Source organism: Anthonomus grandis, chromosome 10 (assembly GCF_022605725.1).
Source record: "Anthonomus grandis grandis chromosome 10, icAntGran1.3, whole genome shotgun sequence".
NCBI classification, from domain to species: Eukaryota; Metazoa; Arthropoda; class Insecta; order Coleoptera; family Curculionidae; genus Anthonomus; species Anthonomus grandis.
In genome coordinates, this window is record NC_065555.1 from 29,855,454 (window position 1) to 29,873,505 (window position 18,052).

Consider the following 18,052-nt stretch of genomic DNA (forward strand, 5'->3'; position numbering starts at 1 on the left):
CGAGTCATTTGTTAAAATCATTTTATGATAAACATACATGGTACGGATGAAGTTTAAATTCTTTTAAAATTAGAAACACCGAAGGATGACTAAAGATTCCTAGATGAACCGAAATTTTTCTCGTGCTAAAATAAATCGACTTTAACTCGTTGGAAAAAACGTAAAATGGCTTAAAGTGCCTGGATATGAATTTATTAAATTTCTTTAAAGCAGTTAGAAAAAACTTACCCACCTGTAACTGCCTAAAAAATACTTTTCTTGACAAAAATTTCATGTGACTCATATTTCTATTCCTGTAGGAATATCCCGGGAATTCCTTGGGAGATTCCCAATATTCAATTTTCTCTTAGGATGGGATTAATCCCTTAGGATGGACATAAAGTTGAAACTGGTAGGATATCTATTTGAAGAACAATAAGCCAATGGAGAACAACTTAAATTAATTTTTTTACTAATAAATAAACTAAATAATTTAAAACAAATCAAAGCTTAATTAAGGTTAAATTGCAAAATCTGTCAAGTGTCAGCTTCAAAACTGTTAAAGATAGATACGTCAAATAAATTTACACCACATGAATAATAACAATATCCCAAAATCAGATTAGCCAACCTAATAAGGAATTCAAAGTTCCTTCAAGGGTTGATAATTATAATAATATTGAAACTGGAACATAGAATATAGGGTTAAACTTAATATTTATTGAAAGTAATAATTTTAATAAATTCTGCCGGATTAATGTTATCAATTTTTTTTTTAATTATTAATTGGTTTTTATTCTAACATATTCAAAAAAGAAATATAAAGTTTTATAGCTCAGTTTTATTTTTTTTTATTTAAGTACAATAATGAACAAATTAGACATAAAAGGAGGAGTACAAGTTGCCTATTTATACATGAGAATTAGAATATGTTAATGAAGAATGTGAGGTAATATGACAGAAGAGGATGGATAAGTTCATGGGTACAACATCACAATTTTCGTGTTATTTTAATAAACTATATTTGAGCAGCAGGTGATGGTTAGCGGCAAAGGACAAACCATATTTTTATGTTTTTAAAAACAGTTATATGCTGGGTGGAAAGGTAAGGTTATAAAGTTAATTAGTCGATATTCTTTGTAAAGATGTGCAAGATCTGTTAATATCATCCTGTAACTTTAAGAATTGTTTAATTTACTGCTTGTAATAATATCTTCGTTAAAATTGAGAAATCATATTTTAAGTGAATTGGTTTAGTAAAAGATTGTATAAGAAATATATTTGTTTTATTATAAACATATCTTATCTGCTTATTTTTACTTATGTTACTAAAATGTATCTATTAATGGCCCTAATATAACAAAATTTGTGTTTTTAAGAACAGTTTTATCTATGAAATAGTGAATTTAATGTCATTATTTTGTTTCATTATTTTATTGATTTCTGAATGTTTAACAGTCGTGAAATATTTATCATTAATACTTTTTTAAATAGACTAAAAATTTGGGTATATATTTTATAAATATTCAGAAAACCTGATGTAATTTTAACGTCACTATAATACTAATATCTAAAATAATCACCATAATATAAAGGATGTAAACTTTATTACTATAACGATATTGGCAACGCCGCGAATGTCAGCTGCGCTTTGTCATTCCAGAATTATCATGGTGACACAAGTGAGAACATCACACTACATCTCTGCAGACGCATTAAAAGTTAACGAATCTTCCGGAACCATGGTCTCGTGAATATCTAAGGAGCAGTGTAGATGAATAATATATTTGTTGACTATTTTTATATTTAATTCATACCTAACGAACGGTAAAAACGCTCCAATACTTGAAATGCAGATATGTAATTACTGCTTAACTATCAGCAGCTATAATATTTAATATAATAAATAAAGGGATCCAAGATTACAAAGCCTAAAAGTTTAAAAGGAAAGACCCATCTAAATGAGTCTCAATCCCTGTCGCGTTCTTCATGTATCCCCATTACATGCACTAGACATACATCCACCATAGACAAGACCACCCTTTCCTTTTAATTTTTTTAACCAATATGACGCCTAGCAGCCATTTTAAAATTTTCATCTATCAATTTTGCTTTAAAACATAGTATTCGTTCATCAATTGCATTACCTCAAATTAAAATATTTTGAATTGATCCGTTCATTCAAAAAATAAAGCGGGGGGAGGGGAGGACATCAAAAAAAGGACTGTATATAGGGAGTGATGACAATGTAGGAATGCCCAAAGAGAAGAATGCATTTCGTATACTTACTTAGGCTTTAAGCACTGGAAGCATATCTAGAAGAGCATAAGCCATGTGGCAATCCACATAAGCATAATACACCTTCAAGAGCTTGACACAAACTGTTTTAGGAAGGGTTAAGGTAAAAATTAGGGTAACAGAGTATACTTCCATTATTAAACAGTGAAGAACAGAAGTTCTGGATCTCTATGGAGTCTCTGTTAAAGGCTTAGGTTTAGCTGGCAGTACCTTGCATAGACATATATCCTATGAAAATTCTTTCGCCTGCATCCTAACTAGGGATGTGCGGTGTTCTTATCTCATAGGTATTTGTACAAGGGACTTAGTAGCTGTCAAACTGTCAATAGGCTTAAGAAAAAACCTGGTAGTCTCTTCTGCCCACTTAGTTATCGAAATTAATTTACCTACCCAGGTCATTACCGCAGTGGTCAAATATTGCAAAGACTTGGATCTCCCGCTTCTCATGATCTGATTCCAATTCGCATCATGGTCTTTGAGGATCTGGAAATGAGAACTCAAGGGACCCCTCACTGATTGACTTCTTGTGCTTAAACGGCCTAGAACTACTTAAACGGGGCAGTGTCTCCACTTTTTACGGCAATAGGGGCCAATCAGTCATCGATCTCACCATCTGTTAATCCAACACTCTAAACCTTTTTCATGCAGGGTGACCCTTAAGGTCTCCGTGTCAGACCATAGGCACATACTTATTAAGCTGGAGGAACATGCTCGGCAGGACTACAAAAATCCGAGAAACACTGATTGGGATAATTTTTAAGAGGAACTAGTGGTCTAGTGTATGTATATACATGCCGGCAAGACACACTTTTTCAGTAAATACTAAGATCGAGACTGTCTACCTTACACGTATGATAGTTGCAGCGTTCTAGTACAACTGTCCACTCAGACGGAGACCCGCAAATGCTAAAAATGCCTGGTGGAATAATAGCATGGAAGACACCGTGATAGAACAGAGTGCTGCAAGCTTGCCACTGCTATAACTCAAGCAGTTCGCAGCCCATGATTCGTAAAGAAAACGAGACTTCACCCTCTCGTAGGGGTGAAGTGGGTAATAAAATACCCACAATAAAGTGGATAATAAAATCATTCGTCTTTTTCAAGTCGGGCATCCATGTCTTTTACAAAATATGTTTAATGTACTAACTTAATATATCGTCAGACTATTTAGGACTTCTCTTGCTCAGGGCTACGGTCCAAAGTTATAACGTGAGAGTAAAAGTTGTCTTTATCCTAAAGCTAGAGACAAGCACCTATCTACAGATCCCAAATCGAATCGATCAATCAATTTATCAGTTTTCTACTGAAAACTGATTAATCGATATCTAAAAGAAAGCTTGGTCAAAAAACTTGGTTCAATGCATATTCTACAATATGCCTACCATAATACTGGTAAACCCACGAACCTAGCCCTACACTACCTCGTGAGAAAGGTAAATGGTGTTCTATGCAATGATAAGGCCTGCCTGAGTGCATTACTAGATATTAAAGGGCCGTTTGATAATACCTCTTACAAAGTAAGATCTGCCAAGAAGCACTCGAGTGCCTTGGCTCAGAACCCCGTTTAGTGAGTTGGATAAAGGCCAGAAAGCAAAAATCCGGGCGTAACTGGATAGACTCAGCATAATGCGTTCCATGCGAACGGACTAACTAAAGGGCTAGAAACTCTGTTGAGCCTTCCGCCATTGGACTCTGGCTCTGAGGCAATAAGGACTGCAAATAGGCTACATGTTCTTAGTAAACTACAGGCTGGTCAGACTAATCATTCAAAAGTCTATTCACAGGTATGTCCTTTCCTTCTGATAAGCCGTGACTGTATGGCATCTGAGACTATGGATTACAAGGGTTTTGTGACCTACATCGGAGGCAGAGAGGAGTGGCAGCACTCTAATGGGCCTACACTACTAAATATAAGAACCATCTGGTATACAGATAATACCAGAATGAACGATAGAGCAGGTGCAGGTCTCTGTGGTGGGGTCCCACATACCAGCAAAGCATACAGGCTAGAGAGGTCTTTTAGGCTGACGTTTTTACTGTTTTGAAATGCCGACAGAAAATTGCGACCACCATAACACAGTCGTATCATTCTGCTTAGAAAGGTAAACTCCAAGCTCTTACTGAAGTACCTAAAGGTCCTGGAGAAACTCGTAAAAGTGGGCTGTAGATCCATCAGGTTCATCAGGAGACCTATGTGCATAACAGCCTCCGGTTGTTACATAGGTCTCCACACAAACTACAAATCAAAAATTAAACAAGTAAAAAAGGAACACTACATATTTTGCTATGTAGTTCTTTTAATATTGACATACCAAATGGGAAAGAATTACCCAACATTATGGCTCATGATCGAAGTTCTTACAAATCACTGTAAACTCAACAGATACTTGTATCTCTTAAGTGTAGTTTCAATTCCATTGTTTTTAAGCTGTTGAATGACAGAGAAAATTGTCTAAGGAAACTACTAAAACTACGGAAAATCTTTGCATTAAAATTTCATACGGATATCTTATATACGCATCACAGAAATGGCTCAGTACTGGCTGCTGGTCAAGATCAAAATCCTGTGGATTAGATTCGCGAAATAAACGCGGCGACCGCTTTTGCGTAGAACATAGTTTTGTCAGGAGCAACACCTTCTTAGAAGTGCCAGCAAGAAGTGTACCGGGTGGCCAAATAAATGAGTTAAGCGGCTGTATCTCAGGACCTGTACATCTGGCAACAATGGAATTTTTTTATTATTATAAAAGTGGGCCATGAGAAAATTCTGGAAATTATTTTTAAGTTCCGTATTTCACTGCAAGAGGACGCAACTAAAAATTAAATAAAAGAAACGTCTTTTTCTCCAAAAACTTAAATATTAACCTATACTTTTGATATTATTTTTAGTAAGCCTAGATAATTTGCTATAATTTTGATTTATGAATTATTGATGTACGAACGATAGTAGGGTGGGGGAAGCTATTGAAAGTGGAATCATTAAAATCGGTGTAAATTCTAAACCACTTATTCGATTTGAGCAGCTCAAAATTTATTTGCAAGATAAATGTAGCTGCCTTAAAATTCTGATCTCATCGTTACCCTATAGTTCCTAATAAAACCACCAGAGGGCGCAATTTGTAATAATTCCAGTTTTTTTCATTTTGCCCCAAAAATTCAAATTGAATGGTATATATGGAGGGCCAAAATTTCTTCGCGATTACAAGGCAACCCGCACTTCTTTATATTTGTGTTCTGTGATTGGTAGGCAGATTCCGAAACACTGAGGTGCTTGCTGGTCTCCAGAAGCAACGGTAATAAGTCATGTTTACCATGAACAAACGCATGCTGGAATAAGTTCGAAAATATTAAGGAAATAAATCTTTAGGAATATATTTAAGTGTTATATGAGAGGGGAAAAGTACTGCATCTTACAGAAAACTATGCAAGGCCAAATCCTAGGAAGAAGGTGTCCAAAAAGAAGACGCAAGTCCTTACTAAAAACCTAAGAAAGTAGTATAGTATTAATAATTCTACTGTCCTGTTTCGTACTGCTGCTAATAAAATACAAATCATAATGATGATTTCCGACGTCCTAGAAGGACATGGTACGTGAAGAAGAACCAAATCAAATCAAATCATTTATTTCGAAAGGCAACAAATTTAACTTAATTTAGTCAATAAATCTACAGTTAAAGAACTCTGCCAATGAGTAAAAAGGACAGTCAGTACATGTACAGTAACATGGTCCTAAGAGCCCTCTTAAAAGTTGTAAAAGTCTTAGCTCTCTTTATTCTATATGGGAGATGCTTAAAAATTTTGAGAGATGTAATTTCCGGACCATCCTGTACTTGCGACAACCGGGTAAAAGGGATGTATAATTTATCTGCATTTCGAGTTTTATAAAAATTAAGATCTCCAGGTCTCATGTATTTTGAAAGATTTTTATGTACTTGACATGCCCACTCCAAAATATAGATGTTAAGTATGGTTAGATTTTTTCTTTTTTAAAAGTACCACGGCAAGTTTCTCTGAAGAAAAGTCTAAACATCGTACGTACAAAGGGCTTTTGATTTATTAGCACTCTCCTGATACTGAAGGAATTACCCCAAGCTAATAAGGCATAGGATAGAGTGGAATACACTAAGGCATAATAAAAGCTTTTAAGTGTATATGCATCCACATAGTCTCGAAGCTGCAAGATGGCATAATTGCTGCGGGATAATATATTGCACAAAGATTACAATTCCCAAGAACTTGGTGGAGTGTTGTTGGATGAGGCTACTTGATAACTGCTCTCTAAGGAGTAAGCTCCGGTCCTGAATAGCTCGAATCGGAGTGAAAACAATGAAATTAGTTTTCAAACTATTCAAACAAAGACCATTTTTCTGTCACCACCCCGTAATATCAGCTATACACTTGGTGGCTTTTGAGTAGATAGACTGATAGTCAGTACCCGAGACAACTGCTGATGTATCATCGGCAAAAAGTGTTATGTAGCTGTCATTAATAAAAAGTAAAAATAAAATGGGCCTAAGAACACTACCCTGTGGAACCCCAGTGATGACAGTTTCTCAATCAGATATGGTCACCTGACCACTAGCTCTCAATCTAACAGCCTGGGTTCTACCTGTCAAATATGATTCAAGCCATTTATAACCCGGATCTCTTATAATGAAAGATCTTATTTAATAGTAAAGCATGATTAATGGTATCAAATGCTTTATTAAGATCAAAAAAGGTACCAACAGATTTTAATTTCAATTCAAAATTATTCAATATATTTGTATAAAGAGATATAATAGCATCTGAGGTAAAGAGTCAGAAGATTGGTAAGTGGAGAGATAATATGTTCAGCACATGTTAACAATAAGTAACAAGGTACCTCATCTACACCGGATGACTTTTTCCTGGAGGAAGATTTTATAATCTCAAGTGTTTAACCTTTAGTGAGAGGGAATAGAAAAAGAAATTGGGATAAACTGTTGAAAGGCCCATTCATACCCATGGATGCCTAGCAATTATCTGTGATCTTTCGCACTGACTCTACAAAAAAATTTTTAAAGGTATTAGCAATATTGAGATTGCTAGTAACTTTCTTTCCATTATCAGTAACCAAATTAGGAACACACTTTGTTCCGCGATTTGAAAAGTTCGTGAATGAGTTAATAATTTCCCATGAGGCTCAAGTTATATTGTAAGAAGTAAGCAACTTTATTGAATTAGAGGCTTTTTTAGCTGGAGCTTTAGCGGATGTCAGTAACTCAAGGTCATGAACGGTTTTTAGTTGAATATGAAGTAGTCTCAACTGCTTGCCTTCATTAATTATCAATGGTGTTATCCACTGATGTGACTTTCTGTGATGTGGCTTCGATTTGTATTCATAAGGAAAGCTCATATCAAATAAAATGGAGAATGTGTCGAAGAAGTAAGAAAATTTACTTTCAAAATCCAGAGTCTCAATAACTGACAGCCAATGTTCTTTGGACAACAGGTTATTAAAATAGCGTATGTTTTCATCAGAAAAGGATCTAGAACTCATAAAAAATTTACTTAAATCGTGACTGATTGGGTTTTCAAGTCGAAACTCAGTATCTGAGCACAATGATTAGAAAATGCCACTTCAAAGGTTTCAGTTAAAAACAGTGCAGCGTTAGTGAATATATTATCAATCAAGGTACAGGATGATCCCTGAGTTCTAGAAGGATCAGAAGAAAAAAACTAGTTTAAGACCATTATGAGCTGAATGCGTCCACAATATGTACTACTTCTTTACATCTGGAAATAAAATCATAATTAAAATCACCATAAAAACACATTAAAATATTGGGTTTATATAAAAGCTTTAACAATTTCTCAAAGTATTCACTAAAAGTTTTAAAATCAGAGCTAGGAGGACGATATATACAAAAAACTAAAATCTTGACACCATTTACAGCCTGGAGAAGAGCAGCAGCACATTCAAAGTTACCAGACAGTGAAAAGTCTTTATTCTCTACATGTTTATAAGTACTGAAATCAGATCTGACAAATATTGCTACACCACCACCACCACACGAGTCTCTACAGTAGTATGATGCCACCTCATAGTGATTTAGTTTAAAACATGTGATCTCTATCTCCGACAACCAAGTTTCTGTGATGCAGACAATCTCAGGATAGGCATTTATAAATAAATAGAATAAAGCCAGTGCAATTTTTTTTAATGTTAAATGGTGGTTTATAGCTTTTATAGCCCAACTTGTCTGGAATAGAATAATATTATCATTTTTCACGGTAGATATCGGTCTATAATTTGAGCCTTTCTCAACATTTTCCCTTCTCTGAATTGTCATAATTTTAGAATTTTTTTACATCAATATCGGTTTTGGTGAAGAAGGCAGCAGTCGGGTTACCTGAAGGGCACTGCAGACATTTTAACCCTTACGAATGAAAGCATACAGACTTACAACTTTATTTTTTTTGCGCCCTATTATGTTTTATAATTTCACGTGGTTATATTATTTTTTCATTTTATATTTAATATAGTACATTATGTTATAACATAAAACTCTTCTAAATTTAAAAAATTCAGAGCTAGGTCAGTCAAAATTATACAAAAATGTTTGTTTTTTGTCATAATAAATCGAACTATTTAAAACGCTCGTTTGCAGTTCTCAGCAGATAAAATAAACAAAAAAAAAACAAGGTTATCGTTTCTCGGTATCGGCAATAAGCCAAATTAATTTTGCCGTTAAAAGTAAGGGGACCTGGAAGTGAGCCCCATGCAGGGCCGGACCGGTGGGAGGTCTCCGTATCGCGGCACCTCTGTAATGCTTCCAGACCAATAAACAACTGACCGCGGAGATATAAATTTCTTCTTAAAATGCTGGCGAATTATTCTGCGCTCCCTTTTTGCCGTACACTTCATAATATGACATTTGAGAAAAATTTTACTGGCAAGGCTATTAATTGACCATTAATGAAAGACTTCTTCTGAATAGTGTACATTTTTAATTATATTTAGTTTTGAGTTCTAATGTGAACCAGCTTAAACAAAACGTCTACAAATGGTAATTTTGTTAAAACATCCATAAATTTGTGTACATATTATATTTTTGATTATTTCTGTAATTTATTTAACGGTGTTGGTATTTAACGGTGTTAGTAGTGTTACAAAAACCTAATAGAAAAATTACCTTGCTGATGTGTTAATTGTTAATGTTATTGTACTAAAGTATCTGTTTTGTTACTTTATTAATTTATTAAGATGAAATAGTTATATGGAATAGTTAGAATCTCTAGGTGACAAAGGGTAAGCTCTTTTCTGCAAATTAAATACTCTCTTAATACAGGTCAAGTGGCACAGAAGAAAAGACCTCATACATTAATTTCGTGTGTCCAAAAGTTTTCACAATAAAGTTTGCGCCTTCTGTACAAAGAGCAGCAAAGAATTCAGTTCAGCAGAGTTAACATATATCATTGACATACCGGGTGACAATTTAAAAACAAAAAGCATTTAATATTGCCTCTACCAATAATAGTATGATAATTAGATGAAACACATCAATTTACAAATCAAGGGGGACAATTTTTGAGGCATTTGTTGTCGTGTTACTTTCAACTGATCCCCTGTGCATCTACCTCAAAAATTTTAAATGGCAACCCCTATTTCTTTTACCATTTTTGTGTTCCCTACAAAACCTGCAACTCCTTAAAAAGTTATAATAATGATATACTAGAAACCTCACCTTTACTACTTTATGAATAGTTCAAAATGGGTTCCATTCTTCTTCAAGCACAAGTACAGCCGGTATTTAAACTGATCTCGGACGTTTTGAAGAGTTTCAGGAGAAATACTTTTACACTCCTGTATAATTCTTAATTATTAAATTGAATCTGGTTGAGTTTTAAATAACGGATTTTAAGTGGTCCCATAAGAAAAAATCCAGCAGTGTCAGATCTGGTGAACTAGGTGGCCATTCTATGGGTCCCCTACTACCAATCCACTGCTCTGGATAATGATTATCCAACCACTCTTTGCTGCACTCTTAGAAGTGCATCAAATGTTGTTTTGACAAAAATTGTCCCCCTTGATATACAAATTGACGTGTTTCGCCTAATTTTTATACTATTATTGGTAGAGGCAATATTACATGCTATTTGTTTTTTAATTGCTCGATCTCGAGCGACGTAACTATTAATGGTACGAGCATTCCCCAGCATCTCTATTCTCTACGGTTCTTATTCCTGCTGCTATCGACATATTTGTAAGGTCCTTGATATGGTGTATGTATCTTAGACGAAATATACCTCTCGTTCTTTTGCCGTCCATTTTTTAACCCAGAGGTTTCAATGGAGAATTTCAGCGTTTTGAAAAGAATCATTTTCAAGGTAATTTTTCGGATATTGTGATCTTTTTAAATTTTATCTAGTCTGCCCAAAGTTTCTTTTGCCAATTCTCCTAATTTCTGGTTTCGAGCCTCTTTTGTTGGTTACTTTTGCGCAAAGATAAATGACAGTGTCATGGATGAGGTGACGTGACATTGGGATTGGTTAAACACATATATTTCTATTTGCTTGGCTACAAAAAGTAGATCTTTTGGTTTTAGCATATTTTCTTTTGGTTCTAAGCTAGGCTGCAATAATTTGCATAATATTTTAAATAATTTTTTGGTCATTCCAAATTTTTCGATACAATCCATTTCAATATAACTATTTAACATTAAGTCCCATGGCTCGTTATTTCTTACCTTCATCCATACACTTCTAGTTCTAGGATTTGGGAACAAAAGCAAATTAACAATTACTGCTGCTTTATGCAGCTATGCAATACAGCAATTGTATGATTGTATATTACTTCTGTTGAACGGTATAGAGTTTCTTCTGAAATTAGCAATCCTGTTGGTTCTAATTCTTTGTTTATAAAAATTAATTAGTAAAATTGCGGCCCTTTCATCCGTAATGATATAAATTAAATCAAATTTACTGAGATAATTTTACAGTACACTACAAATAACTCATTATCTTAGAACACTGAAAGGCTAGAATTAGTAAACAACAACTTAGTTTGAGTTTAACATGTGCACAGAGGAAAGGGGGGTGTTTTGTTTACAAATATATTCATCCATTCTCTGTTGCCAAGTTTACGCGCATTTTCAAAAGTAGAAATTTTCAGCTATACAGGGTGTTCCAAAAGTCAACGATAAGCTAAAAAAGGGCTAAAAAAAATCTATATTGAGTACTTTTAAAATTATAGGCATTTTTTTTACCTGTTGATCTTTTTAGTACTGTGGCTACAAATTTTTGAATTTCATAACAATTCTTATTTTAATGTAACCCTGAATAACCCGCGATAAATTACAAAACTAAATTGAAACAAAACTGTTCACATTTTTACAAAATTATCAGATTTTTGCGCAACTTGTGTTGAAAATTGTGTCTTTTGACCATTATTTCCCAAATTTAACTAACTGTTCTGGGGAAAAGAAAATTACTTCACCGTTTGGCAAGTGATTTCAAAAGTTGGCGTATCTAATCTAGCTTTTAAAATGGTAAGATACTTGCTAGAATATTTCTTCAATAGGTGTGTATTCTTATTTTTTTTTTAGTACATAATAAAATGTACGCCGCTGCTCTAAGCTAAGTTAATTTTATAGTCAAAAATAAATCACTCCCATCAAGTTCAGTTACATCAAGAATTCACCAAAAGTTATCACAAAAAATGCTGAAAGTGTCTACTGTTTTGCTCCAAACACAAATCAACCCTACGTGCGAAAGTTCTTCAAACTGCACGAAGCGTAAAAGGCGTAATACGTCTAAAAGACTCTTGTATGACATTTTGATTGACTTGATTTAACATGTCCCCCACAAAAAGAATTTTGGGTAACTGCTGGCAAGCTAAAACTAGACTTTGTCTAGCTAAGAAAAGGTACAGCCACAGATGTAAATAGCTCCGCACTGTGGTGCTATTTACATCTGTGGTACAGCACGTGTTGTTCGGCTCGGTTGCGCAGTAAATTTGTTTACGCCGCTGCCAAAGCAACGGTATCGATCGCCCCGATTTGCATATAAACAGTGCCGTTGCGTTAATTCTTATATTTGTGTTCTGTGCCTTTAAATCAAATTAAAATAAATTAAAAAATGGCGCGCTACTGTCGCTAATCGCGTGTTATTGGGGGACAAAACTTGGCGCAGCTTTGAAACAGATAGTGTACCTTTGGTTAGCTAGACAAACTCTAACACGTGATAAAAACCATCTATTTGAACTGCCAGAAAATTTAAATAATGCTTCCCTCATTCATTATTTATTTTTGAGCCACTCCAATATGCCTGATTCTACATCCTTAGAGCTACTAAATTTTTAAAAAATAGTAGATTTACCAATGAGATCTTTAGCATTCCTCTCTTAGACTCTGATACCTTAAGAAAAATTATTTTTAACTTAAAGACTAACGCAATCGGTACGGATGGTATATCAATGAAATATGTAAAGTTGTGTTTGCCTTTTTGCTTAAATTTGCTGTTAAATATTTTAAATTCATGTATTGTTAATGACAGATATCCCACAATTTGGAAAAGAGCCATAATTAAACCAATTTCAAAAGTGTCAAATCCCCTAGAACTAAAGGATCTCAGACCAATCAGTATTTTACCTGCTATGTCGAAAATTATTGAAAAACACATTTCCATTGAGTTTGGTCATTTTGCAGAAGTCAATAAATTCTTTCAGAATGCCAGTCAGAATTTCGCTTGGGGTACAGCTCAAGTACTTGTCTTACAAACATATTAAATGATGTTCGCTCCAGTGAGGAACAGAAATCTGGCACCTGCATGGCTCTACTCGACTTTAGTAAGGCCTTTGACACGTTAAATTACGACTCGTTACTAGCGAAATTGCACTATTTTGGCCTCTCAGCGAACACTGTACAATTTTTTAAAAATTATTTTAACAGTCGAGAGTGTCAAGTGGCCATTCCCGGAGGGGCGGGCATCACGAGGTACTCAGAGTTTCAGGTAATCTCTTGCGGGGTGCCACAAGGCTCAGTCATTTCACCTTTATTATTCTCAATTTATGTTGCGGATATGTATAAGGTAGTCAAACATGCTACTTTGCAACAATATGCTGACGATTCGCAAATCTATATACCAATAAATAAGAAAAATTTTAAAACGACACAAAACTCCCTCATATCCGATCTAAAAAGCATTGAAACCTTCGCAAGAGACCACAATCTTAAATTAAATTCCGCGAAAACGCAAGTTATAGTGCTAGGAAGTAAATACATCAGAAGAGATGTTGAACATAATTTAGATATTAGCATTTCAGGTAATAAAATTTCAGTTTTTAACCAAGCAAAAAATCTCGGTATTATTATAGATAATGCCCTTACTTTTGAGCCTTATATTAAAATAAAATTAAAAGCTGTCTATTTGCGTCTTAAAAATCTATATAAGCTAAAAAAAATATATTCCCTCTAGACAAAATGTGTTGTGTGACACTTTAGTTCTGTCTCTTTTTGATTATGGTGACACTGTATACAATAATTATTTGCTGTCACACGTAAAAAGAATGATACAAAAGGTACAAAATACCTGTCTAAGACTTTCTTTTAATATAAATTTTAGAGAACATATTACACCACATATAAATAGAGTAAATATTTTAAATATGGAAAACCGGAGAAAACTTCATATGTATAATTTTATTTACCGCATTATAAATAATAATAAGCCTCCCTATTTAAGAAATATTTTAAGGCCTGCCAGTCATATTCGCAACACTAGGTTTAATCACAAATTTTTAATCCCTCAGCATCATACGGCATCATTTCAAAGCTCATTCTCTTTTGTTGTTGCGCACTTGTGGAACCAACTGCCGGAACAGATCAAAACAGGTAGCAAGAAGGGTTTCTCAAAGCATGTCAGATTAAAGTTACTCTATGAACAAGGTTCTCAAGCTTAGGAAATCAAACATGTCATTAATAATACCACATACTTCAGCGTCATATCTTTTCCTGCGGCCAGGTTGCCCTTACTGTCGCCCCTCGCTTCTGCCTCCCTAATTGCTAATTTTTTGTTTTTTTTTTCATAACTTAACATTATATTTCTTGTAGTCGATTTAAATTCTTTCATAGACTAAATACTAATGATAGTGCTTGCATATGCCATGCATTGATTTTTTTTTTAGTTTAGTTTTTATATGGAATTATTTAGAAATATTTAGCTGTTTTGTTTGTTATCTATAGGATAGTTCACATATGCTTTCCTTAATATAAGGAGCATGTGAAGCGGTTTTTTTATAATCGATGAACTGTCCTTTTTGTTATGCTTTTTTTTTCATGAAATGTTTTTTTTTTCTTATTTTGACAAATAAACGATTTGTATTTGTTGTAGTTATTTATGATGAATCAATATGCTTAGATCCTCCCCTGCGTTGCCCCTGAGTTGCATAGTATTAATAACTTCTTCGGTCCGAAATCTAGAAGGTCATTGTAGCGCTTACTAAATTGTGCATTGAAATAAACTAAATAGAAACCGGCTATTAAAATGTAAGTTGACGGACGCTAGACATTATCTTGAAAATAAAAAGTCAAAAACTTAAAATTAATAAAACGAACATCTTAAACAGGGGCTTCTACTTTTGCTTCAGCGTTACGGATCGCATCGGTATTCGACCCAACAAATTATTATTCAAAGTAACACAAATAAAAACAAAAGCATATTAATTTTTATTGGCATTACGACCATTTATTCATTAATATTTATCGAAAGGCCAAGTCTTTCGGTCCTCGCGTAAATCATGGCAGCATGCGGTCTCGCCTCGCAGGAGAGCCACCAATAATTTGCGCCGATCGGATTCATAAAAAATAATCCACGGGTTCCAAACAAGCAGAGTTCTGTTCCTTTATGTGTTTCAGCCCTTGTCGGAAAGCCAATCTTGTTTGTTAGCTTTGCGTTCCAAATACGGTAGCTTTCTTTCCGCACGGTTAGCATGCATCGAACTGATGATGGCATTCGAATTTTAGTTGTAGTCGTTTAATCTTTACAAACCTTTACAAATTTTCGTATTTTTTTATATAATTATCATTAGTTTTGTTATAAGATTACTTTTCTTTTACAGAATGTCTCAGCAGGTACTTATACTATATTATTTTGCTCCTACGATGTTTAAACTTAGAGCTTTGACATGAAAATAAGGCCTAAGCAATTAATATACCTCTTTTATACAGCTTGTTATGATGCTAATGGTAATAATTTTGAAAATTTTTTTCAATTTTTAAATAAACATGTTTTTTTTCTATGGAAATGCAGAGTACCTAATTTTCATCAGTAAACTAAATTAAATATATTTTCAAAGTTAATTTTCTCGTAAATGGAAAATTTTTTAACTCTAAAATTTTATAATTTTTAAATAAAATCGCAATAACCCAGAGCGTAAAAGAAATAGGGATGTTTTAATCCTTACCCACCGTCTTATGTCACACCATTTTTATACCTTTTGTAAATGATTTTTAGAAAGGTCTTAAGTAGGTAACTTATAAGGCGCATAATTCTTTATATCTATCTATTTCATCACACTCTATTGCATTTGATTTCTTTGGCTAACTCTCACATGTTGGAAGTGGAGGATCCTTTGGAGGAGGAATTTATCAGAAGGAGTTAAAGTTATCAGGTTCTATTATTTTGTTCTCTTTATTTCCTTTGATAGCAACTCCTCCTAACTGACTTGGTTGTAATCAAAGGTCCAGTTATAAAGGTGCTTGTGTTATCGCACAATTATAAATTGTGTACAAGGATTGCAGACGGTAGCTCAGAATTATTGGAGGCTGGGCGTTCGTAGGTTAGGATTTAATATAAGTAACGGTTATTAAATAACAAATGAAAAGAGAACCAAATAGGCGCTACTTAGTTTTGCTAAAACTAAGAAAACTTCTTACCTGATTATTTTAATTTCAGTAAAGATAAATTGAACTATGCTATGGCAATTAGAGGCAACAGTTCGCAATAACTACGCATTTTATTCACACAAATCCCTTATTTAACTTTATACAATAATTAAAATTTAATAAAAATTAATAAATACTATTTATAAAATAAGATTAAAGTACACTAAAAGTTCATGAACCTTGTTTAATGAGTGTAGTGTTGAAATTAAATGGTTCTCTGCATATTTTTCCTATTGAGGGAATAAATTTCGCATACGTGAAAGTGTTCATTTTGAAAGCAAAAACAAAACCACGAGTTTGTTAATTATAAATGCTTTTATAGTTTTTTACGAAAATGCTTAAATCTAATTTTCTATTAGGTTTTTATTTACCTCTTTAGAATATCTATTAGGCATCTTCAAAATACTGCAATATAAAATTAGATATTTCGCTTTACTCTTTATGTAACATATATAAAATCAATAAAAACTTATATTTTCCTTTTAAATCTTTTTGAACACTTGCTAAACATTTCAACTTGTTGCAATAATGTGAATAATTCTGTGCCAAAATGAGAATTATTACAGAAACGTTAAAAGCATTAAAAACAATAACCGTGAGAGATTTTTTAAAATTCATATGACCGGTTAAGTATCTATGTCAACTTTAATAAGCGGCCTGGGCGAAATTACAGGGCGGGCGTATTATCTATTCATAGACAAAGGCGCATACCAGAAACGCGCTTATCCTGGAAAGCGGTCGGTCTTTTTCATGTCTCTCTGGTTTTGACGTCAAACTTTGGGAGGCCAATTATTGTCTTTTTGGTTCGTTTATTATGTGATTTGTTCGCACAAGAACGTATTTTCAATTTGTTATGTTTATGGTTAAGTCTATTGTTATTCACACAGTGAACGGCAAAAATATGGAACAAATTTCAATAAAAAATAAATGAGGACGTGTTCGAAGAAACGATTTCACGCGTCGATTAATATTTCTGGTGCGCATTTTTTTCAATAAAAAATTTAAATACAGGGTGTCTCATGTAGCCATGGTCAATACCAACTTTCTTATTTTAAATGGAACATTCTGTATGTGATTACACTTTTAGATTCTACACAAAATTATAAATATTTTCATCTCTTATATTCCATACTTTTATTCAACTGTTTCTAAAATACGCCATTTTGAAAATTGGCGTTTTTATGAATTTAAAAGCCTCTAAAATTTCAAAAACGGATTTCACTTTTCTTTACTTACTTTTTTTTTGAAAACACACAAAATATGATACGATAATGTCAAAAAATATAAAATAAATGCATTTAAAATTGTTTAAGTATCTAATAAAAAAACAAGCATTACTTAAACTATAAAAGGTATATTGTCATGAGTGGTCAAGTAAGTGGTCAAATATAACTTGTGTCGGTGCGTATTTAAAGTATATTTGGTCTTTTTAAATAAAACTCAACAAATTGAAATTTTAATTTTCATTGGATACTGAGATAAACAAAGGACTCGAGAACAAGTTTATAATTTGTGTAATGAAAAATATTCAAAAAGGCCCATTACACGAAGTACAGTAGGTAAAATTTCAAGAAAATTTAAAGAAACAGGGACAAAAATTAATGAAAATACAAGATTGAATATTATTTCATTAGAAATGGAAGATAATCCCCATATTTCGTCTTCTAAAGTAACCTCAAATAATGTTGTTAGCCAACGAACAACTTTGCGTGTATTGAAGAAAGAAAAGTATCATCCATACAAACTTAGATTACTGCATGAAGATGATGATCTAGATCGCAGACTAGAATTTTTTAAGAATTTGATGGAAATGTGTAATTTTCCATCCATTTTTCCATCGACAGATACTATTTAATAATTTTAATAAG